Genomic DNA, 20,009 nt, shown 5'->3' on the forward strand with positions numbered 1-20,009 from the left:
CCCCCTGCCGAGAAGGGTCACCACTACACCAAGGGCCCTATAGGAAAGGGGAGGAAGATCTGAGTTGGTTGTCAGACGGGCACTATTACAACTGTCAAGAAGAGTCTAGAAGACACTCTACGAAGGACAAGGAGACCCTTTCGTCTTAGCCGAACCAGTAACCACAAACTCTGGGCAAGCAGGTCTGGGTAGTACCAGTGACCTGACAAGAAGCAAACACTAATTCTGGGTCAGCTTGCATTCCATAGGGTTTGTATCTTTCCTGGGATTGGAGAGAAAAACAAAAAACAAAAACAATGGAGGAGGGCAGGAGCCCTTGTGGGTTTGAGGCAGAGAGGAAGGGCATGTCTTACACGTTTAAGTTTGTGACATTTCGATTATGATTGAGGAATTACATCCGATGAAGTATGAGATAATCAGATATGGGAGAGGATATTTTTTGCTCATTTTCTGGTACCGTAACAAAATGCCTGAGACCAGAAAGTTTATAAAGACTAGAAGTTTGTTTGGAGGCTGGAAAGGCCAAGAACCTGATGAACCTGGTGTTAGCAACTGTTGCAAGTGTCCTAAGGGCTTTGATACATTGTAACACTTCCAGGATATGCTGTGGTAAGGCAGGATGAATATGTTAGCTTCTGCCTCTTTCATAAAGCCGCTGGTGCCAACCTCTGTGACCCTCACTAATCCTTATTAGTGCTCTAAGACCTTGTCTCCAAATACCATTAACATATGAATTCAAGGATTAAGTCCAAGTCATGGACTTGAAGGGCCACTTGCAAACTCTATCTGGAACTGACACTAACTGCCTATCTGAGAGGTGGATTTAGAAGATGTGGGGATTTGTTCTGGCCAGCAGCCTTCTGGTCCCAGCAAAGAAGGTGACTTCCCAGCACACAGGGTCATTCTCTCCCATTCGCTGAATCTTATGAGGCAAGTCTAAGGAGTTCCAGTTTTCGTAACCAAAACAAGCTTCCTGGAAGACAATTTGACAGTACAGATCCTCTGTATAAAAAAATTATTTAAAATTGCATCTGCTTTTACACTTATAAAGATCTTAACGTAAGCTGTTAAGAAGGCCTAGCAGAAAGACCGAGAGTTCAGTCATGGCCGGGCTACATAGAGAATTCAGGGCCAACTCGGCTAACTTTGTGAGACTCTTATCTCAAAATGAAATTTTACAAAAGGTCTGGGTGTGTACTTGTCTAGAATATGTAAGGCCCTAGGTTCAGGTCCCAGCAACAAACCCAGTTCTAGCTTGTAATCTTTTGCTGTGATTAAACACTATGACTGAAGGTAACTTGGGCAGGAAAGAGTTTATTTTATCTTACAGCTTGTGGTCTAGGGAAGTCAAAGCAGGACTAAAAAGTAAAATGATTAGACTTAGTTTTTGTTTAAAACAATACATATCCTTCCTGCCTTCCATTAGTTTTTCTATTCAAGTCATTGGTGGAATTTCTTGAAAAATGCTCATATTTTACACAATTCTGTCCCAAACAGACTTACAGTTTGACCCTCAGCAAAATCCTAATATTATTTGGCTCATATTTGAAGTTTTATAATACAAGGCTCTGCCAGAGTGCCCCCATGTGGCACTTCCTAACTGATTCCCTTTGGGATAGAATCCCAAGATGAAACCAAGTCTTCACTTCTCTTGTTGTTACTACTGCATGCTTGTGGTCTCTTGAGGGTATCTCTTGGATGGAAGGACACAACCCATTCAGTGACAGTACTGTTTATTATGCAGACTCTTGTCCTAGGATCTGTGGGCAGAATAAAAAAAAATCCATTAACTTTGTATGAGAAAAAAAAACTACATGTATATTCACTAGCAGGCAACTGAAATTTTTCCTTTGCTTGGGCTACACATGTAAGCAGAAAGCCACAATAGTTTCATATCACCAATGTGTCTTCATCAGCAGTCAAGACCACAGATGCTTGCATTACAAAACAGTCATCAGAGATTTTTTTCTATTATATTCTTTATATCGCCACTCCTTTGAAATCATTAAACATGTATACTTAAAATTACATTTGCTTTTTACGTTTATTATTTAATGATTTTATTGAGAAGCAAGAAGGTCAGGGATATAACTCAGTGGTAGAACATTTGCCTGGCACGCATGAAGCCCTGGGTTTTGTTTTAGTTAAGCCAATGATAATAATTATTTACTTTATTTTGAGAGGTTTTTGTACATATACTGCAACAAAGGCCTGAGCCATCTTCCCAAACTCTTCAACTGACTCTCTTGTCTTCAAGAATATACACCCAGAAGTTAAGAAGCTACAGGTTAAATCCGTCCTAGTATTGCAGGAAAGAGCTTTGGTTATGTGTTTCTTCATTTGCTTTTAAATAATTAGTGTCAATGAATAGATAGACAGTATTACACATAACACTATGAAGACTGAGCAGGTTATAGTTAGGAGTATACATGTATATAGTTATACATATGTGCATATAACAATAATTAATGAAAACAGAGGTCATGAGTTGGAAAGAGAGCAAGGATGGGTATGTGGGGGAACTTTAAAGGAGAAAAGGGAAGGTAATTATAATCCCCAAAATAAAAGACAAAGAATTTAAATTTAGAAAAATAAAGTTGAGTGGATAGGGAGGTGGGGGAAGAACTGGGGGTAAATTAGGGAAAGGAAAAGACATGGTAAAATACATTTTGTGAGAGGGTTTTTCAATTAAAATAAATAAAAGCAGTATTATTCAGTTAAGGGAGTTTTAGTTGATAACCATTCTTTCACTCCTGACTGTCTTTAACTAAGGTGAGCTCATAAGGTAAGAAGGGATGCATCTACATACATTCCAAATTTCTGAAATAGAAAAGCAATCAACTCTTTGTAGAAAGGCCTGCAGCAAGAGGTCTCAGGTGCTGTCATATGATACTCATAACTCATGTCCCACTTAAGGTCTATGAAAAGAGTTTGTATCTTGGGCCATCAAGGAAGAGGTTCAGAAAATCCCCTTGCTGAGTCAGCTTTAGGTCAACTCCTAGCTAGCTGCTCATAGGAGGCCTGCTTGCTTGAGGTTCTAGGAGTGGGGATGATACATAGGAAAACCTTGTCTGAGTGGAAATCTCAGAGTCTGAGAACTAGCAATGATGACATACTTATTTAATATATTTGAGGCTTTTCTTTTTGGGGAGAGAATGATACATGGTTTCTCACTATAGCCCAGGATGGCCTGAAATTTATTATGTCATTCAAGCTGGTCTTGGGGTTATGGGAATCCTCCTCCTTCATGGTAGTATGTGGAGCTTTCTTCACTGTACTCTGGCTCGCAGTGAGGTGCTCAGAACCATCAATAGATGAGGTCCCCAGCCTCTGTGCTGGTGCAGGCTTCTACACTGAGCACAGTCTGCTGAGGCAAGAAGGATAGCTCCAAGCAGTTAGTCTATCAAATGCCAAGAGCCACACCAGATGCCTTCTGCCTTCTGTTGGCAGGAAAGGGAGAAAGGCCTGTGCTGACCAATTTCAGATCTGCTAGACAGTGAAGAAGGCATAACTCTTTAGACCAACACAGCTTGCTAATTTTCCACAATCTGGCATCTTTGCCACTCTAAGCTAGGTTCCTTCCCATATATAATCAGATAAAGAAGCTTATAGGCATGGTTCAGGGTGGTAAGTGCTGTCTTTGATGCTATTCCCAGCCACATAGCTCCTAAGTGCATAATTCTCTCTCATGGCTGTGATGGTTAATCTTTATTGTCAGCTTGACTATATCTAGAACTAAATAAAAGACATACTTCTGGGAATGTCTGTGAGGGTGTTTCCAGAGAGAGTTAATGGAAAAGGGAAGATGCCCCCTCAGAGAGTGGTACCATCCCGTGGCCTGTGGTCCTGGACTGGATGAACAAGAAAGCAAGCTGAGTAGTACCGGCATCCATCATTCTCCACTCCCTGAGAAGTATAACCAGCTACCCCATATTTCTGTAGTCATGCCTTCCCTGCCATGGCCGACTGTGCACACTCAAATTATGAGCCTTCCTTCAGCTGTTTCTTCACGTATTTTGTCTCAGCTAAGAGGAAAGTAACAGATACCATAGGCAAGTCAGCATCACCAATCCACATAGCATAGGATCCTATGACCCTGTCTACCACATGCTGGTGCACAGATAGCTGCATCCAAGAGACACTCACAGGAGATGTGCTTCAGGTCACCCAGGGGATGGATGCACTTGTTTATTTGTTTGTTTATTTGTTTGTTTAAGCAGATCTGTGTGAAAGTTCAGTAGAGAATTACTTCTTTAATGTTACATTCACTCTAGCTTGGCTATAGTTTGTCCTTTAAAGAACCATGTGCCAGGAGTTTCTTTCCTACTATGACAGTATTGAGAGATGGTAGATCCTTTAAAAGGTAGAGCATAGTGGGAAAAAAATTAGATCATCGAGGGACTTCTCCTCAGAAGATTGGAGTCCTTCTATTGGGAGAGTTAGGGCTCTCAGGACTGGACTCAGTGTTGGAAGAATGGATGGTTAGAAAGCCTAGAACCCATCTCCGCCTCTCCCTTCCCTTTTTGTAGCACATGAATTTTTGCTATGTGACTCCATGTACCAGTGGTACTGAGGGTGAGGGGGCATCCTCATGTGATAATACCCATGTGATAGAACAGAAAACGGACTAAAATATTATCTAAAAACCCCAAGGAGTAAGGCCTGTCCAAGGTGTCTGGGATGAGTGGAACTTAATTTCTCTCTCCAATGGTCTACTGCTCTTTTACTGCTTCCTATCAGATCCCAAGGTCACACAGGACATTGAGATGCTATCATTATGCCCGAGTCAAAAGATGGAGCAAGGGGGCTGGAAAGATGGCTCAGAGGTTAGGAGCACTGTCTGCTCTTGAGTTCAATTCCCAGCAACCACATGGTGGCTCACAACCACCTATCCTAGGATCTGATGCCCCCTCCTGGCATGCAGGTGTATATACAGAGAGAGCACTCATTTACATAAAATAAATAAATCTAGGGAGCAGGGCTAAGGAACCAGAAATCAAAGGTGAGGAATTTGTAAATCTCAGAGAACAGGACCAGATTCAGGATTTTTCTGAAGTCAAGGAACCAGTCAACTGTCATAAAACCGGGAAAGAGAAAGATTTAGTCTGTAGTGCAAAGATTTATATAGCTACTTACTCTAGCCTCGGTGATCATCCTGGCAATCTCATACCCCATCTTCCATGGAGTACAAATAGATCCTAGAACTGGAAACCAGGTTTCTCAACACAGCAGATTCAGTTCCTACACAGTTCGAGAAGGGAGCAACAAATACTCTGTTATGCTCTGGAGTCTTGTCACCTCCTCTAGGGCACCCTGAGCCCTCATCTTTACTCGGACTCCCCTCAAGGAGATACCCCTGCCTGGTGCTGATAAAAGTCTGCTGGATAGAATTCTATACTACCTGTCTGCCTTCACTTTTAGCAGGTAATCAATGCTAGCTTCCCTTTCTTGAGGTATAATTGCAGGTCAGATCCTTTTGCTTGGTTGGGTGAGGATCTGCTGCAGAATCCACTTGCCTGAAACTATTACTTACTTGACGGATGTACATGGTTCTGCCCATCGTGCCTACCGTTAAGCAAGCCCACTGAATTCAGGGAAGGTTTGCTCAGGCCTTTATTTTTGACAATTATAAAAACAGTGAAAGCCAAGCATGGTGGCGCATGCCTGTAATCCTAGTATTTACGAGGCTGAATCAGGAGACTTACTGTGAATTTGTTGCCAGCTTGGACTATATGGCAAGTTCCGGGACAGCCTAAACTCCTCAGAATTTTGTTTTGAGAAAACTAGCCAAACGAGGGCTGGAGAGATGGTTCAGCAGTTGACAGCTCTTGGTGCTCTTCCAGAGGACCCAGGTTTGATTCCTAGCACCCACGTGATGGTTTATAACTATCTGTACCTCTAGTTACAAGGTATCTTTGGGCCATCCTCTGACCTCCGCAGGCACTGCACGAAAATAGCACACAGGTGTATATGTAAGCAAAATAGCTATACACACACAAAAAAACACAAACAAAAGGAAGAGTGAAGGCTGGGTGTGGTGGTGCACACCTATAATTCTGGCCGTCAAATAATGAGACTGGAGAATCATGAATTTAAGGTCAGCCTGGGCCACACAGTGCATTTGAGGCTATCCTGGGCTAATAAGGTTACCTTGCTTCAGACAAACAGAAGCTCATGCAATGTTCCAACCAAAGAACAGCATGCAGGTCCTCTGACATTCCTAGTCTGCCATTCTTTTCCCTCCAGCATGTCTGCCAAGTAGTTCTGTTGGATTGTTTGCACATGATTTTTTTTTTTTTTTGAGGCAGTGTTTTTCTGTGTATCCCTGGCTGTCCTGGAACTCAATATGTAGATCAGTCTGGTCTTGAACTCAGATCCACCTGCCTCTGCCTCTCAAGTGTTGGCATTAAAATCATGCACCACCACTCCTGGCCTATGATTTTTTTTTTAATGTGACAGTAAATACTATTGAAATAAATAACTATTTCTTTTAAAATAATTATTTAAAATAATGTTATTAGGGCACAGATCCCATTCTGTATGCTCTACTACAATAAAATTTAAATTATGTATGTGTATGTACATATGTATGATATGACACTTAAGATTTCCAGAGAACTCACTGTTCTTCTGTTCTGTATGTTTAAGAATGGGTGTGTAGTGTCAGGGGAGGTGTCCTGGTCATTGTTTAGTTAAGGTTTTGTTATAATAAGCTCTCTGGGGTGCGGGACCACTTGCAGGCTGTTCACTAGGTGAGTCAGTTACAATTATTCTGTCTATTAGTGGCTCCACCCAGATGAGACCATTCAAAGGAAGCTGAAAACTTAATTTCAGGTAATGTGTGCTTCTCTCTAACTTAATGAAAGTTCCACAAACAAATGCATTCGTTTTAGAAAAAATTAAATACATATTAGTAAAACAAAAGCACATCATTACCTTCTGTATCTTGTATTAGTAACATTTTTATATACTTCATTTAAACAAGTGTGTGTGTGTGTGTGTGTGTGTGTGTGTGTGTGTGTGTGTGTATGGGTGGGTGCATGAGAGTGGGCGTGTTTGTATGCATGTGTACACATGTGCTAGCAGTGATAAAAGTTGACTTTTTAAAGATTATTCTGATTTTTAATTACTTGTCTGTATGTATATGCACCTGAGTGTAAGTTTCTTTCGTAGGCCAGAAGAGGGTGTCAGATTCCCTGGAACTGGAGTTAAGGATGATTGTAAGCTGCCTTATATGGGTGCTGGGAACGGATCTCAGGTCCTGTTCAAGAGAAGTATTTACTTTCAAACACTGAGCCATCTCTCCAGTACTACCGTAGAATTTTCTTTCACATTTGTTTATTTATTTTGACACACTGTGCATCTGGAGGTCAGAGCACAACTCTGGGGGGAGGGGTAGATTCTTTCCTCCCACTATGTAGGTCCTGGGGTCAGACTCAGGTCAGCAGGTTTGCACACATGCACCCGCTGAGCCTTTTTGTCGGCTAAGGTTGACTTCCTCTTATTGCAGTTGGAACCTGCTAGGAGCAGAGAGTGAGGGTATCTTCCGGGTCTAAGGTGACAGCTACATTGTCAGTCTTCTTCCCTGTGTCTCTTCTAGTTCCCTTCACAGTCAGGTTGCTGCAAAAGCCACCGACACTTACCTTGTCTTCTTCCTTTTCTCACCTTCGTTCATTCTTCAGCCGGTCTTGTCTACATCTTCACTGTACTGAGGCAGCTCACATGCAGTCTATGTGGGTAAATTTTGTTCTTCTCAACCCTGCTTTGGTCATGCATGGGGAACATTCCATAAGATGTGTACCTCCTAATGTTTCACTACCCCCCCCCAACACACACACACCTTTTTTAAAAAAATTTTCCTGGATTGCCACTTTCCTTTGTTGCTATTTGTTAATTCCAAGTTACAAGTCTTTGTGGAGCACCTACCACGTGACAGTACTGCTCCAGCTGCTAGATGCCAGAACCAGTGCTCTCTTGGGATTTAAAGTCAAGTCAAAAGCTGTCGGCGAGACAAACAGGATAGAAAACATTTCTCAGAACCTGGAACCATCATGGTCTGCATAGTAAGTTCCAGGCCAGCCAAGACACTACACAGTGAGACCATGTGTCAAAAACAAAACGAACCCCACTAAATTCTATACTTGTGTATATTGTGATAAAGCAAAAGGTTGAGTGATATCTTAAAAATGATGGGTGCATTAAAGGAAAATGAAGGTAAGAAGGAAAATAAATGAGTCAGTAAGTATAGTTCTGAACAGGGTGGTTATGAAGTGGTTCACTTGGAAGATGGCATTTGAGAAAGGAAATGAAGGAAATGAGACCATAAGCCATGTAGATACCTATATATAAAATGATCAAACATAAAATGACCACCCGCTGCAGTGGTTCTCAACCTGTGGGTTACCATCCCTTTGATGGTCAAATGCTCCTTTCACAATGGTCATCTAAGGCCATTGGAAAACACAGATATTTACATTATGTCTTCTAACAGTTCCAAAATTGCAATTATGAAGTAGCAATAAAAATCATTTTTTTTTACAGTTATGAAGTAACAATGAAAATGAGGAGCTGTATTAAAAGGTGGCAGTATTAAGAAGATTGAGGCTCTCTTGATTTCTTGGTCTCTTGCCTTCTTGCTCCCACCCTGTCCCCTCACCCCTTCCCCATGCCCTTCCCCCTCTCCCCATGTGCTCATGGCTGGCCTCTGCTTCTCTTCCTCTCTCCTCTCCTCTCCTCCCCTCCCCTCCTTTCCCCTCCCCTCCCCTTCCCTTCCCTTCCCTCCCCTCCCCTTCCTCCTCCCTCCCTCTCTCCCTCCCTGCTTCTCTCACTTCCTCATTCTCCCTCTCTCTCTCTGCCTCTCTCTGCCTCTACTACCCTCTTAACTCCCCTCCCCATGCCCTGAATAAACTCTGTTCTATACTAAAGAAGAAGGACGAGGAGGAGGAGGAGGAGGAAGAGGAGAAGAAAAAGAAAAAGAAGATTGAGAACCACTGCCCTACATGCGTATCTGAACACGTACGTATTCCTTAGATGGTGATATGTTTGGAAATGTGGAACCTTTAGGTGGGATCTTCCTAGAGAAAATGGGTCTCTTTGGGAAGGGCTTTACAGGCTATATCCAAGCCTTCATCTACTGCATCTTCCCTCTGCTTCCTGGCACCACAAACATCTGTTGAACACTCAGTTACTACAGACAGATCACTCTGCCATGCCTTCCCAATCATGATGAACTTTAAGACCCTGACCGTGGCTCCAAAATAAATTCTTCCTCTATTAAGTTGCTCCTGTTAGGTATTTGTTCATAGTAAAGCAAAAGTAAGGCAGAACATTGGCAGCAAGAATGGGTCCACTGCTGTGATGAGCCTAGTCACGTGGTTCATACTAATTTGGAATTGGTTAGCACGAGGAATGGGGAACATTTGGGGCATCAGTTACAGAAGCCTTAAGATACTGTAAGCAAAGCTTAGTAGGCCATTCTGGTGGGAGTTCTGAAGACCAGACTGCTGATAGAAATGTGGCTAGTTTAACACTATGCCTCTGAGGTTTCCGAGAGGAACAAATACTACGTCAGGAAATGGGCTAGAGATCACTCTTGTTTTATATTCTGGAAAAGAATCTGACTGTCCTGTGTGTGTGTCCCCAAGATTTTAGTTTGGTTTAATTAACAGTAGTTAAGTTATTAAATCAGTACAAGGAATTGGAAGACAGTATACCACCCAGGCTGTGATATGGTTATCACCCACTGCTCTTATGCAGATTTTTCAGGGATGAGGAACAGAAGGTAGAACGATGAGAGACATTTCTGGTTTGGTATGTGTGAGTGTGAGGAAGTTTCAAGTTTCAGTGAGGGACAGGCAGCTACAGTTGTTAAGGATATCGATGCAATTAGAGAGGGACCAGACATTTTGCAATATGGAAGAACACCAACCCATAGAAGGCTCCAGGGTAGTAAACCAAAAACTCATTTGAAAAACATGCATTATGAAAAGAGAGTGCCTGGAAAGATGGAGCCTTTGGGGGTAATTTTCTAGAAAAATGTTATCTAGGAAAATGTCTTCTGAGGGTCAGCTGTAAGCACTTGTAGCCTTTGTCAGAAGAGGACGTCTCGAGCTGAGAAGAGAGCTTGGGACCATCTAGTCGATGCTGGTTTTGAAGACATGCAGGATGCGTGAATAACAGAGACAAGAAGGCTTAAGCCAAGGTTTCAAAAAGAAAAAAAAATACTCAGTGAAGCTAGATAGTATGGACAGAGTCAGATTTCCTAAGCAATCCATGTGTGAAACGTTGAGGATTGGAAGCTTAAGCTACAATGGGGACCTTAAGATGTTAGAGATGCCGGGAATGTTGAACATGTGCTGAAGAAAGCTGCATGCATGTACCACGGGTAGCCAGTCCAAGAGAAAGGTCACATGATGTTGTAAATGAGAAGACTTGGGGTGGGGCAACCCAAGCCTATTGGAGCCCACATGATGCTACCATAAACCCTGAATGCTTTGTAGAGATACAGGGTTTGGTGTTGGACCTATTGAGCTTTATCTTGCTTTGGTCCCACCCTTTCTTGCTATTTCCCCATTCCTGCCTCCTGTTGGGAATGAGGATGTTCACTATTTGTCATTACATATTGAAAGTATCTCATTCTCCCTTTCAGCTTGTTGTGTTTGATTGAGACTCTGAGTCTCAACAGTGCTCTGAAGTTTGACTTTTCTTTTGGCTGCACTAAATTGTTCATTGTAGGTCTCCCTTCTCTTTGGGGGTCATCGGCAGTCAGCCCCTCAAGGACTAAGGGAGCAAAAGTGATGAGCAGAGTTTGGACAGCTGTAAGTAAGCTAGAAGGACTTCCAGAGATCACTGCAGTGAGACAACTCTATTGTTCTAGGGGTAGGGTATATAGGGGCTTTTAGGGGTATAGGTGGAAAGTGCTGATTGGTCATAACACAGGACCTAATTATCATGTGGGTGGAAAGGGTTGATTGATCATAATGCAGTAGCTAATTATCATTCGGGTGGGAAGCCAGAGTAGGACTTCTGTGCTGAGTGATGCAGGGCTTGCAGAGAGTGCTGCACAAGTCATTTTTCAGATAAGAGTGTGCTCAGGCGCACACCCTAGACAAGATCAAGCAAAGGAAGGGAAGCCCCAAGAGAAAAGGAGTCTTCCATTTTGCACCAACCTTGGAGAGCCATCCAGACATAGGGGACTTCAACCTTAATAGGAGGGTTCTCCAACAGTTCACCAGTTATGATTTTACAAATATGAGTATTAGATGGTAGATCTGGAGACTATTGCCTTCTCCAGTCTGCACAGTGACAGTTACCAATAATGTGGTGGAGTTTGTGACCCTGTCTAAGGCCAAGGCTCTTGCAGTCTTCAGATGGCAGCTCACATATCACCTAGTGCTTGTAGACTGGTTAGGTGACCCACTGGCTATCAAGAATTTTTCTGATAGCTTCACAGAATGGGTTAATGGAAGATTGTCTCAAAGAATTTATAAGTTGCATCCTTAAGAACTGGGCATGTGTAGCTACCACAGAGGACATGAAGCCTATACATGACACAAGCTTGCTAGTCCTTGTATCCCAGTCTGCCTACATTATCCATCTGTATGGGATGGGAAGCCCTGTGCATCACAGAGAGCTACCAGCTGTGGACCCTCAGAAAAAGGTGCATCACATCTGACTGCGTCTTCTACCATAGCTCTCGGATATATTTGTCTTCACCCATTTTGGCTTACTTGATAGCTGTGATCAGACCTGGACTTTTTAACTTTTGAATGAGGCTTAAGCTATTAATACTATGGGGAATTTTGAAGTCCGATTGGATACCTTCTGCATTTTAAGATGACCATGAATCTTTGTGGACTGGAGTAGCTGTTATGACTTGAAAATAAAACGCTACTGCAAGTTCATATTTTTGAATATTTGGTCCCTAGTTGTAGGAACTATTTGAGTTAGCTGGAACTTGGAAAGGAACTGTGGGCCATCTGGAAGACATGGATCAAGAAGGGTGGGGTCAGTATGAGGTGGCTCTGAGCTTTATAGCCCAAGGCCCATTTCTAGCCCTCTCAGCTTCCTGGTTGGTACCATGAGAAAGTAGCTGTTGAACATTCTTGTTGCTCCAAACTAAGCCCATTGCATATCTTCCTCACTGAGATGCTCTAAACCATTGAGTCAAAATACATTTTTCCTCTCCTTTCTTCTGTTAGGTAATACGTCACAGCTATGCAAAAGTAACACAACTGAAAAACACTGTGGGGTTTGTTGTTGTTGTTGTTTTCTTTTGATCTAGTTAGAATTATTTTTTGAGGAGCATCTTTGCTAGGATGATATAATAGAGCTGTTTCCTGTGGGTGTGACATAACCAACAGCTATCATGATGAAAATGATATTAACCTACAGAATACCTTAGCATGTAAGTATAGCCACAAGATAACAGAACAACACAGTGACAACTAGGCCTATGGTGATGGTATCATTCCCTCACAGAAGGAATGGGGCAAGGATAGTCACAAAGGCCCCTTCTAGGATTCTGGTCACCACTCTCTCCTGTTCTGTGGAAGTCGTCTTAGAGGAAGAGTGCTAGAGTATATAGTTAGGAGGTTGGGACTCTGGGGAACAACTTTTTGTGAGCTATCACCCATGCTGGGGTTGGGCTATTAGGTAACACAAGCTACCTTTGGGTTACTCATGTTCATGTAAGCAAAGCCCCGTAAACTCATTGATTCTCCAAGAGAGCAGCCAGTGATGGATCCCCTGGATGGATTTTTTTCCTTGTCAGTGCCTATCTAGGGTGATCTTTTTGTGTACCTAGGAAAAACCATATGATATGAGATGGCATGCCCTACCATGTCTAGCTTTGTGGAAGAACAAACTTGGCACAAGAAATGTCAAGTGCAAAGCTCCAAGGTAGGAGTGCTTCTTGTCTCTGTCGTTGGAACAGAATGAATAGATGAGGTCAAGGAATACTTTGGGCAGATATGTGGGAGAGGGTGTGGTTAGGGAAGATCTTTCAATTGGTTTGATTTCCTCAGTGAAACCAGAAGGCAATTAGTTGTGTGTGTTTGGCTCAGGGTGTGGCACTATTTGGAGGTGTGGCCTTGTTGGAGGAAATGTGTCACTATGATCATGGGCTTTAAGACCCTTTTCCTAACCATGTGGTAACCAGTCTTCTCCTAGCTGCCTTCAGAACAAGAGGCGAAACTTTCAGCATCTCCAGCTCCACACCTGCCAAGACGCTACCATACTCCCACCTTGATGATAATGGACTGAACATCTGAACCTGTAAGCCAGCGCAGGTTAAATGTTGTCTTTATAAGAGTTGCTTCAGTCATGGTGACTATTCACAGCAATAAAACCCTAAGACAATGAGGCTAAAGAACAATAAGATGGGGTCTAGAAGTCTTCCTAGGGACTGGGAAAATAAACGGACATTCAAACTGGAATGCATAAACATAATTGCCAAGGGGCACTTGAAGTTCATTGTCATGAATTTTCAAATGGTACTAGTCAGTAGGTCTGTGTATTTTCTCCAGTCTTGCTGAAATGCATGCATGCAAGCATGGTAATAGAGGGGAGGTTAACCTGTGATTAGATTTTGTAGGTACTGAAGAGGAAGAGAGAGGCATAAAGGAACTGGGAGCCAGTTTAAGAGAATAACTTGTCTAAGGAATTGAAACTGATACAGAAACATAGCAATGGAAAATGGAATTGTTTATCTTGGGTTCCAAGAATTGTCTGAGTTAAAGTAAAACAAGTGGATGGCTAGAATATAAAAGAAGGGAGAGAAGCTTAGCATTTCAGAGTGAAGTGGTGGCATATTTATTTGGAACTGGTCTGTGATGTGATGGCCACTCGAAATGTGTCAATAATGAACACACCAAAAATGAAAATTGTCTCTGTAAGGCTTAGATTTCTCTTTTTCTTTTTTTTCAGATGTATTTATTTTATTGTATGGGAGTACACTGTCACTCTCCTTAGACATACTAGAAGAGGGCATCAGATCCCACTACATATGGTTGTGAGCCACCATGTGGTTGGTGGGAATTGAACTCAGAACTCTTAACTGCTGAGCCATCTCTCCAGCCCCTGGCTTAGGGATTTCTAAAAGTACTTTATTTAGGGTTCTTGAATGCTTCAACCTCCCTTCTAACCCATTGATCAGAGGTAGAGGAAAAGGTTTATAGGGAAAGGGGTTGTGGACCTGTTTACAAATAGTTCTTTGAAGAGATTCCATTCTATATTGTCAGGATACCAGCAGTCCAGTCCAATGGCAAACACCAATACAGATCAGTAGTGGCAGTCTAGTCCAATAGCAAACATGAAACACGTATCAGTGGCAGCGACTCAATGCAGTAGAAACTGCAAGGCTTCACCGAATCAGCGTGAGTCAGTGGAATTGGCAAGAATCAGCTGGAATACCACAAGTTCTTTGTCAAGTTTCTCTCTATAAAGTCAAGAAAAGAGAAGACCAGCAAAGACTAGCAAAGACCAGTGAAAACCAGTGAAGCATTGCACGACATGGCAATGCAAGAGCATCCTTTCACTGTCTGTAGGGTTCTATTACACTCTTTCCAAACATCACATGTTTTGTTAAGTGTCTGTTTCAGCAAAACACCCTCTCACAAGACAGCTTCCAGAAAAACATCATGTGACAAAACAGAGTTTACAATGAAACCAGAAATTTCTGTTTCATATCTCAATTGATGTGGTACTGGGGAGAAACATATTATCAGTAGCAGTGGCTCAATCCAGCAGAACCTGCAAGGCTTCACTGAATCAGCATGAATCAGAGAAATATGTTTTCCTAACTGGGAGCTTTGGGCGGGAGATGGCTGCTGCTGAGAGGGCACTGACTCAGTTCTCCTTAGCAATGTGGCCCATGAGCCAGGGGACATCACCACACTCTTTCACGTATGGGCAGTATTGACTATACTCAGTGGGTTGCAAATGAGAGGAGAGAAAGGAGAAGAAAAAGGAGGAAGGGGGAAAAAGAGACATATGGTTTGAGGTTGTGTGTGTGTGTGTGTGTGTGTGTGTGTATGGGTTGAGAGCTAGAAAGAGGTGTGGAAAGTGAAAATGATCTAAATACACTGTATTCATATATGTAATTACCAAAGAACATATAATAATATTTTAAAAGATATGCTATAATGTAACTTACACTGAATTTTCATGAGTTAGTACCAACAAGACATAGTTCACTAATAAATTTTAAAATATAGGCTATACATTGAAATGGTAGGATTTTAAACATACTAGTTTAAGCACATATGTTATGGGGTGAAGAGATGCCTCAGATGTTAAGAGCAATGGCTGCTCTTACAGGGGATCTGGGTTTGATTCCTAGTACACAGAGGCAGATCATAAAATCTGTAACTCAAGTTCCAGGGAATCTGATACCCTCTTCTGGCCTCTCCAGGCACCAGGCATGCAAACAGTAAACAAATGTACATGAAGGTAAGACATCCCCACAGAACCAGCCAACAAAATATATTATTAAAAATAGTGTCTCACTATGGGTGTGGATCACATTTCTGTTATATTTTGTGGGGAAAGTGGTGGTGATGGGCAAAGCTAGGAAAGTAAGGAGTCATCTACAAGGGTATTAAAATGTCTGAACACTCATAGTCCAGGCATTTCGGAACTACTGAAAGTGAGCTAGAACATAGCAATCCTCTAGTAATGGTCCAGGATGAAAAAGGATTGTACAAGTCCGTGCAGTAAGTAGTTCACAGTTTGATGACATGATGTTCAAAGCTGGGAGATATTAGGGAGGGACAAAGGGGAATTGTCTAGACGTGGCAGCGAGGATCCAAAGAGACATTTGTTCCATGGTCAGTGCTCATGGCACAAAGGCTGTGATAGAGAAACACTGCAGCTACTTGACAGGGCTACAGAGGAGGTGTGTCCCGGCAGATGCAGCTTAGTTAGTGCAGGAAGAGAGAGACGGCTTTTTGCTGAGAATGGCCTGTGAGTTCCAGATCCAACTGGAAGGTTCAGGAGTTGAGCAAGAAAAGCAGGATGTAAGGTGAACTGAAGAGCTAAGGCTTCCTAAGGGACTGACACACATAGTGTTAGGGGACTTAATGAGATGCACTCTGGTGTTTTCCAGAGAGAAAACAAACGGAAGCTTGTGAGCACAGGAAGGTAGAGAGGAAGGCGTCTCCTTTATTCTCTTCTGCTGGAGGACATGGGAGATTGGGGAGATGGGGGTCATAGGTCATACTTGAATCTGAGGAAGGGGCACACTGCTCTTCTACCTAGCCACCAAATGGTGTCCCTCAAGGCCCAGCAACCTAAGTGCTCTCAACTTCTCGTGCAATCTTTGCACTATTGTTTGAATGGTGTAAACAAATATTAAACAAAAGCCATATGGTAAAGGCTAGACCACCAGCCAAGGGCACTATCCTGAGATTGTGGGACCTTTAGGTGGTATGGGCTGCTGGTGAAAGAAAATTAGTTATAGGGGCTGGCTTTCAGTTTCAGAGGTTTAGTCCGTGATCATCATGGTGGGAAGTATGGCAGTGTGCAGGCAGACATGATGCTGGAGAAGGAGCTAGGGATTCAATATCTTGATCTGCAGGCAGCAGGAGGAGAACTCTTGAGCATCTGAGACTTCAAAGCCCTCCCCCACAGTGACACACTTCCTCCAGCAAGGCTGTATCTTCTAATAGTGCCACTCCCGATGGGCCAAGCATTCAAACACACAAGTCTACGGGGGCCATACGTATTCAAACCATCACACACATGTTCCTATTACCAGCACACTGTCCTACTGTGACGTTTATAAAATTAAGAACTCTTGTCATGCAATTTTGTGTCATCTAAAATTCTGCAATAGCTCCACAATGTTCATAAGATGAAGCCATAGCTCTTCTTCAAGCTATAGAGTCTCTCCCTCAGATATCCTGTGGGTTTGCCTCTGTAGAGTCCCAGCATGTAGGAGGAGCTAAGGTGGGAGAAGTAAGGAGACAAAGAGGAAAAGGAAGAGGAGGAGCTAGAGAGAGCAGAGATGTAGGAGGATGAAGAGCCACGCAGGTATGGAGAGCAGTCACGGGTAACAACTTATATTTAGGTTAGCTAATTGGGAAACAGCTCTAATTGTATGGGCATATTGTTATTGAGCATTGCCAAACATATAAAGCCTTTGATTAGTATTTAAGCATTAGAGTCTCATTTTCCTACTGGGCCCGCATGAATGGCGGGATGGTCTGGGCACTGTCCAGCCTTGCGGAGACAGTGTGGAAGATTGGCAGAGCCATCTCCCATGCTGGTGTCTTGTGGGTGGCAGGGCTAGTGTTTCTGGCTGGCCGTTTCTGTCTGTGGCACGCACGTGGCCTCTGGCCCTGGAACATGCTAGCTGAGCTAGGCAGAGGTGCCACAGCTTAGAGAGTGGGCTTGACTAGCAGCTGTTTGAAATAATTACTTCAATACCAGCTTGAGCTACGTCCTCAGCTATCAGAGAGTCTTATAGAAGTTGTTCCTCCCAGTTAACATGCCCATCTTCCTGATTTCATATCAGAAAAACCTTTCTTTTCTTTTTTTTTCTTCTTTTTCTTTTTTTTCTTTTTTTTTTTTTTTTTTTTTTTTTTTGGCTTTTCAAGACAGGGTTTCTCTGTATAGCCCTGGCTGGCCTGGAACGTACTCTGTAGACCAGGCTGGCCTCGAACTCAGAAATCTGCCTGCCTCTGCCTCCCAAGTGCTGGAATTAAAGGTGTGTGCCACCACTGCCTGGCTCGAGAAAAATCTTTCTTGAGCTCTCGGTCTCAGGTAATACATGCCCTAATTCTATTGTCTTTAAGTCTCTGGAACAGCTGCGTGTTGGTTTTATTTGACGAACATTTTCCTAGTAGATCCCCTAAGGGTGCAGACTGTCTATGAGGGCTGGGAGCACATCTGTCTCCACTCAGTATTGTACTAGACTTGATGTTAAACAAAAGGCTGAGAAGCAACTTTGTTTGTAGTATAACCATCACAGAATGTCCTGCATACAGTGCTAAATACATGGATGAGCTGGGATGTTATGAAGATCCCGAAGGCTTCTTCAAATAGAGGAACAGCCATCTACTATGGATTCTAGTGGTTCTGAAACTCAGCGTCAGTCGCTACATGGATGATGCAAGGCTCTCGATTTGTGCCAGGTTCTGTGTTGAACTGCTACTAAGCCAACTGCAGCAACTGAGTAGGAACCGGAAGATTTTGGGGTGGCACAAGTATTACAGCTCATTCTTCAGTACCAGGTCTTCAGGGGTTTGCCTGAGCAGGATGCCGATCTTGGCATCTGCTGTTCTGGGTAAATTCCTTTCCTCTTCTCTGACAGAGCAGCCATTTGCCTCGCAGCTCCCACCCTTGGGTGTTGAGGCAAATAGCAACCAAGCAGGTGGCATAAGCAAGCTCCGCTGGTTAACACATGAGCAGCCCACTTCCTGTGTTAGATCTACCCCTTGGGTGGGTTTCTGACATTCAATCCATCTTATTGAAAGGGAGTGGAAGTGGGAAGCAGCTCCACGTAAGCACTTCTCGTCTCCGACAGAATAGGTTATCTATCCACACTCACCCGATTCCCTGAAATGTTTACTGCCTGTAATGACATAGCTATTTTCAGTGACAAATGCTGCAGCTTCTAGGCCAGGCTCTCTGGTTCTGGCTTCCTCTGGGTACAGAAGACGGAAGCAGCAGATGCCCCACTACCGGTAGCCTCTGTGCCAGCAATCTGCCTATGTTGCTGTGGGTGCCCTGGGCCTCTTTTCCTGTCTGCCCTTCACAGCTCCTATGCTTGCTGACTCCTTGCCATTTGACCATCTGCCTTGCCTGGCCCCCACATTTGTGAGCTGATGCTTGCAATGCTTTTGGGTTCCCATCTGGCCCAGCACCAAGGGTGAATGAAGGTCTCCTACCTGTTATTGCTCCTCTGACCTTTTGCAGACTTGGCCCCATAGTCCTTTCACTGTTACTTCAAACCTGATGAGATCATAACAGAGGTTATAGCTAAGAAGGCCACCCAGCTATTGTCATGTCTCCTCACTAGGAAAGCACTGTGGAGTGGGTGATTTAAAACAAACAAACAACAACAACAAAATTTTATTTTCCTTCTGAGAGTAAGGACTAGGGTGTTTAGAATATGGAAGTTATGTGAAAATATGGGTTGACTTGAGGTTGGGGAAGGGGAAGAGAAAGTGTACACAAGACGAGGCTATGACATCCATCAGTCATTTGGGCTGACCTGGATGAACAGAAGCCCGGTGGCATTGTAATTGTCTGTTCTACCCTTCCATTGGGGGGACAGCAGCTGGGCACAGCAGGAAGCTGTTGGCTGGGGCCTTGGCCACAAAGCTTCACTTTCATCTCATCCCTATCAACATTCTCAAGCCCAAGAGTCTTTTGTTCTGACAAACAAGTGCCAGTGGGACCGGGAATCAACACATTTGTCTGCAAGTGGGAAACTCTAAGTCACATGTCTGCAGAACTCGGTACAAGGAGAGCACTCTGTAGACGCAGAGGCATGATGGGGTTTCACTTCTCTCATCTCTTATTTGCTATATTATAAAAGCAGTCCATGTTCATGGGAAAATACAACTGATAAAAGCCTTTGCTATCCCTGGTTGTTTCTTGTTTTGTGTTTTTCTGTCTGTTTGCTTGAGACAAGGTTTCTCTGTGTAGCCTTGGCTGTTCTGAAATTCACTCTGTAGACCAGGTTTACCTCAAACTCACAGAGATTGAGGTCAGTCTGCCTCTGCTGGGATTAAAGGAAAGCATGGACCACCATGGCCTGGCTACTATCTCTGATTCTAGTCCTCAAAGCTAACAACTGACATTAACAATCTTAGGAAACTTTCTGGCAACGTGATGCTGTGTAATGATATCATAAACAACTTACAGATGGAGAACACATGTGCATGTGCACGTGCACATACATGAAGAGACAGAATAGGATGCTGATGCAAAGGAAAGGGTTTATTTGGATTATACACACCAGGTCACAGTCAATTTCTAAGGGAAGCCAGGCAAACATTCAA

This window comes from Grammomys surdaster, unplaced genomic scaffold, assembly GCF_004785775.1.
Source record: "Grammomys surdaster isolate TR1022 unplaced genomic scaffold, NIH_TR_1.0 269, whole genome shotgun sequence".
NCBI lineage: Eukaryota > Metazoa > Chordata > Mammalia > Rodentia > Muridae > Grammomys > Grammomys surdaster.